General features: G+C 36.3%; 1 long non-coding RNA gene across 1 annotated transcript in view; it reads left to right on the top strand.

Moving 5' to 3' along the window:
- The window catches only part of LOC117348073, a 50676-nt gene extending 45902 nt beyond the window's left edge, over positions 1-4774 (top strand). The window contains exons 6-9 of the long non-coding RNA XR_004536907.1: positions 1714-1899; positions 2154-2228; positions 3354-3499; positions 4634-4774. This is a non-coding gene — a long non-coding RNA (uncharacterized LOC117348073). The remainder of the gene's footprint in view (positions 1-1713; positions 1900-2153; positions 2229-3353; positions 3500-4633) is intronic.
- The last annotated feature ends 1226 nt before the right edge of the window (positions 4775-6000 follow it).

Consider the following 6000-nt stretch of genomic DNA (forward strand, 5'->3'; position numbering starts at 1 on the left):
ATTTCATTCGCCACTCAAGAGTGAACCATATAGGCAGGAGGAAAAGCACTTGGTGTGATCATGTTGTGTCCTTACAGTTGGCTCTGGTGATGCAATAAAAACAATAATAAAACTAGTAGTGCAGAGGTATTTTCAAAGACTCTTTCTAATGATATGCACACAGTGTCTATGAACGCTGGGCTCCATCTCTGGTGGTTTTCAAATCCGAGCTCACAGCCCGCTTTTTCAAAACTACGTTTAGGTCCTAATGCTTCACCACATTCTACGGCAATGAATTCCAGAGTTTAATTACATGTTGTGTGAAGAAATATTTTTTTCGGTTTGTTTTAAGCCTGCTACTTAGGAGGGAGTGCTGGTGAGGGTTAATGAAGATGGCTGCATAAGATCTTTGCTCCCATTCCTGCTTTCTTGTTGCCCGGAGGTGGGGGACATTTCAATATATGTTATTTGCCTGTACAAATCACTCATACATAGGCTTACCAGATGTCCAGATTTCTCCAGACTGATGTGGCCCTTCGGCTCAAATGAGCTGAGGGGGGGCAGCATATTAAAAATGGGCAAGCATGGAAAAAACCCAAGCCACTACACTTTCTTTCCATGGCTCAGGATTTTACTAGTTAGGGATTGATTGATAAGATAAGGACTTAATCCAAGAGAAGAGGTGAAGGGTTTATTAGTGGCTATGTAAAACCACAATTGGATAAACCAGAATGCAAACCAGATAGACAAAGCTGGGATAAAATATTGATCTGAAAAAAACTTGCTTTGTGCTATGGTCACTGGAAACAGGAGAAGAGCAGGCATTCTCTCAAGTTACTAGAATTAATTGATAAGCTCTGTTGAAGGCCAGAGAAGATAAACCAAGGGCTGTAGCTTAGTATTATGAAGTTCCATTGTTTCAATGTGTGCCCAGTCTGGTCTCGGGGTATTACTCCAGAGCCCTGTGGCAAATAAGGTTTGGCCTTTGACCTGGTCACTATAGAGATGGACTTTTTATTCCAAGGGGGGCTCCCTCTACTTTTTGCAGATGCATATATGATTCATTAAATTTTAGTAAACTATTAAAATACAAATGTAGGAACTTTCATTTTAAAGTTCTTAGATTAGAATATAATTACCTCAAAATGTACTGGAGGATTTATATAGGAAAAAGTAGATTTGTGGGAGTGGGTTGGGCACTCCCCTTCTCTAACACTGAGACAAAGGATCTTCAGTGCATGCTGTTAAGTGACTCAGTAGCATGGGAGAAAGGAGAAATGATTTAAAGCTGTATGTAGGGATAATTTTCCTTTGTAAGTATATTGCAATACTTTTTCTTTTTCTCCTGTATTTTTATAAATGATTTAAGCTAGTATTAGAATGTAACTTTTAGAAATCCTTGTGTGAGGGGGAAAGACACTCCCCCAATATGCATGCAAGCGCCTTAAATGGTATCAAGTATTCTTGACCCATTATATGCAGGCAGTAAAATATTGTCATATATTAGGTATATATAAGTAAACATAGCAGGATAGAATTTTGAGGGCGTTAAGTCAGAGAAGCTGCAGTTGCACTATCTGACTGTAATGTGCTTCCATTGTACAAATGCCTTTTGAAACAAGATTTCTGTTAAATTTTTAATAAACAATATTTGATTGGAAATATTTGTACAATTAGCATTATTTCAGTGCAGTAGAGTAGAAACATAACTCTGTTCATTTGGCACCCACACAGGGATTCTGTCACTAGAGGGCAATCTTCCGTATTTCATGTAAAACCTTGTGGAGAGAGAATTTGGATGTCGAATCTTAAGGCTTTTTGTCAGTCAAACTTGATGACTTGTATCCCATGGAAGGCTGCACTACTGAAATTGTTCAAACTAGACGACGAGTATCCCATGAAGGCTGAATTGCTGAATTTGTATGTATGAAAAGCTATTGTAAATATCCCAGGGACACAGAGGCTAAAATTGTATCTTGACCTGTCACATCTTCCCTACTGTTCCTCCCTTTTATGTGCTTTTTCTTAATAAATTGTAGTTCCTCTGTGTTTTTCTATTGTTCTCATGTCGTAACCCCAACCAAGTATGTCATTTTGGAACTTCCATGTTTATTATTCATTGTTTGTTTCCTACTCATATTTACATTTTTAATGTACAACGATTTGTATTCCAGGAAATGCGTTTTATCAAAATTTAATAAAGTATGAACTATGAAAGTATATGTTATGGAAGTCGTGGCCAGCCAACTGTAAGTATAAATTCTTTAAACAAGCATTCTTTATTTTATTAAATGATATTCATTTACTACCTGTAAAATTATACACAGAATAATATTATCTAATGATAGTATAATCTGTTTTTGTATGAGGCCTGTATATAAGAGTTATAAAGTTATAGCATTAGTGCATGTGCCATTGTGTATATGTATGTTAATATAAAAGAAAAAATTAGATTAGGGCAAAGTGACAGATTACTTTTTTCTGGGTATAGATCTTAGAATTAAAGCAAGGACAGTGCAGGAGGTTCACTCCCAGTTGTGGTGAACAGGGAGGGGCTGATGTGAGATTTTTCTAACTACATTAGCCAGTTGAGGAATTTTAAAGTATAATCTATAAAGGCAGATAGAGAAATTACAATTAAATTAAGATACTGAAGAGTACAGGGAATTAATTTACAGATCATTATAGGCTCTAGAGGGGTGTGGAGTACACAGCATAGCCCCTAATTATTAAACCATAAGGGCTGGTATTCTTTGAACATTCCAGCAGATCTGGGAGAGAGTGTAGGTTTTTGCCCTATGTGACCATATAGTGTGCTACTTTAGCTGGATAGAAATATTGTTGTAGTAAATGCGGGACTGGCTCAGCACTGGCTCTCCAGAATTAGGATAATACAATAGTTGAATAAATAATTTAGGATATCTTTTCCATGACCAGACAAATAGGCTTCCAGTACTAAAAAGTTAAAGTAGTTTTACACCTCTAGAAAAAAAAAAGAAAAAGTGTGGAGAGCAAGAGGAGCGAGGAATAAAAATTATTTTATTTCAGGTATATTTTTCATTAAGCTGCCTGTTAAAGGGATGTACTAATAGATTTACCCCATCCTTTCAAGCATTCAACACATTTCAAGGTTCTGAGAGTTTGCACGAGTCAAATTCTAGAATTGTTACCTTAGAAATAGCCTGTTTAAACTAAAGGTGTAGAGATCTTTGCAATTCAATGCTTTAATGAGTGAAACGGAGCTCAAAGTAATCAGAAACAAGATTTAAATGGGTTTTTTTTGGTGTGTGTGTGATTGTATGTGCAAGTTCTAGTTACTTGTCTATGTCATAAATCCTTAGGAGTCTTATCTTGCTTCTCACTTAAACATACAGAATGATCAAGAAGGAGATTACGGACAGAACGGAGAAGGTTATCATGCTGATGTACCGGGCTATGGTACGCCCTCACCTGGAATACTGCATCCAGCACTGGTCGCCATACATGAATAAGGACATGGTACTACTCGAAAAGGCCAAAGGTAAGAAGAGTGGAATTATCCAAAAAGACAGATGTGCACTAAAAAAGTGTCCACAGACTTATCTGTAGATGTACAAATCTTTTATTCTTCCAATGTCATCATGGTACAATCAATGATTCAATGACTCGACATGTATATGTTTCGGCCAACAGGCCTGCCTCTGGAGTCTTAAGAATCATAAAACAAATGAGTAGCTGCTTGAAACGTGGACGCAACTCGTTTTGAAATAAGAAAGTCGAGTGTCAAACCGTCTCAAAAAAAGTGTGGCATCTCACGTGAATGATTGGAATTGAAAACAGTGTCAATGATAGCTAACAGTGAAAGAATATTTTGTGCAGAAAAAGATTTATTCCAATAGAGATACCATGCTTATAAGAAAAAATACATCAGAAATATGCTGATTTTTATGAATACAGAGTGGATTTAGAGACTGCTTCTGTGTGTGAGAGAAAGGACTGTCTGCCTGCATGAATGTGTGTTTTTCTTGGGTGTGACCGATGGATGGGTCTGAAGAGAATTTAGCGAAGGAGGAGATGGTCAAAAGCTCTAGAGAGAGGATAAGGATTTTAACCTCTTATTTTTATAATATTTAGAAAATAACAATAATAGATGTTATGTAACCATGTCTTTCTGTAAATTGGTTGAAATACTGGTAAATAAGATGTGAAATGTCCCTCATAAATTGGAGTTACTGTAAAATTTCTAGATTCTGTAGCTGGGGTCTTTTTCTTCCCTAACTACCTTAGCACATCTTATCATGTCTGTTGACCCTTAGGCTTCTGCCGAGGTCTTTTGTTTGTTACTCTTAAATACTGATAACCTAGATGTAATCTAGGTATGCCCAAGATTAGATATAATGGATGTAATCTTCCATAGGCTTTTGCTGACGCTGGTTAAGCCAACAGAACATGCTGACAATTATCAACTGTATGGCAGGGTTGACACTGAGCATAGTGTTAGACTAAACTTATCTTTTGACAGGTAAGCTCTTTGGAACAGGAACCTTCTACAGTGACAGTAGTTCATTCAAATAGAAAGTTTAATTTTTTCCTTTAGATATTAATGAATTTGCAATTTAATAGTTGGTCATATGGGAATTGTATTAATGTGGTTTTGCCTCTGATTATGTTGTAGATGGTAGAAGCTGAGGGCTGCAGATTGCATCAGGCAGACAGGGGACCTTTCCAGACTGCATACATGAAATCTATGGACAGTTATATTTCTCTGACCTGTTATGACTCCAATCAAAAGGATTGTACAACTAAATATATTAAGGAATACAATCGTATATAATCAGTAAATATGTATCAAAAACGTATTGTAGGTGATATTTAGTAGCAGGGAGGCATTCATGCCACATATACACGAACTGTTGACAAAACACCAACTGTATGAAAAATCATAATACAACGGAGAAAAATAAACCTCAATTGTGAAAGGCCGGGACTACACCTTCAGATGAGTGCATTTTTTTCTCTTCTACTGTGATTCTATGCCCTACGCCTCCACAACCGTTTATACAAGTGAAGTTGAGCTGTAGCCCTCGCTAATATTTTAGTTAGTTTGGGATTCTGGTCACTTTTTTGACACGATCTAATGCATTGAACTTTGCTTACACTACTTATATTGAAGAAACTTTTGAAAAATATTTGATTCTGTACGAATGGAAATTATTTATTTATTTATATGTATACAGAGTTTTTTTTATAAACCAGTGATGATGTGAACAGGTTTTATTTCCAATCAAAAGGAAACATACATACCTTTAAAGCTTCACAAGACACCAAGCTAATGACTGTGGCTAACGCCTGATTTTGAGAGACTGTTGCGAATCTACTGTCAGAAGAGTTTGCACAAGTTACCAGCTAATCCACATTTTCCTTTACATTTTCATTGGTTTTATATTGTCAATTGTTGTCATATGTTTTATGATGCATTCTTGTTAAGAAATTTTGCTTTGTTTAGGTGTTAACGTTATATAATTTATCTGGATTTTCACATTTTTCTCTTAATTGTGCAATTGTTGTGCTTTTCCTTTTTTTATATATATATAATTTAACAAGCCTGTATTATGGTTTAGATAAACACTTGATTTATGATTACTTTAATCCCAAAAACTACACCTACACCAGGGGTCTCAAAGTCCCTCCTTGAGGGCCGCAATCCAGTCAGGTTTCCAGGATTTCCCCAATGAATATGCATGAGATCTATATGCATGCACTGCTTTCAATGCATAGTCATTGGGGAAATCCTAAAAACCCGACTGGATTGCGGCCCTCAAGGAGGGACTTTGAGATCCCTGACCTACACCATGCAAGCTATTTATAGTAGCACTGCAGATCTTCAAAGGATCCTCTACATTTATTGCCATTATACCTTAATTTACCCTCTTTGAAATATACTTCTGAACTTTAATTATGATTTCTTGCGTAATCCAATAGGCCCGTTATGATATCTTGTTAGCTGTTGTATTTTCATTATCATTGTCTCATGCATTGTTC

The sequence above is a fragment of the Geotrypetes seraphini genome, chromosome 14 (genome assembly GCF_902459505.1).
Source record: "Geotrypetes seraphini chromosome 14, aGeoSer1.1, whole genome shotgun sequence".
NCBI lineage: Eukaryota > Metazoa > Chordata > Amphibia > Gymnophiona > Dermophiidae > Geotrypetes > Geotrypetes seraphini.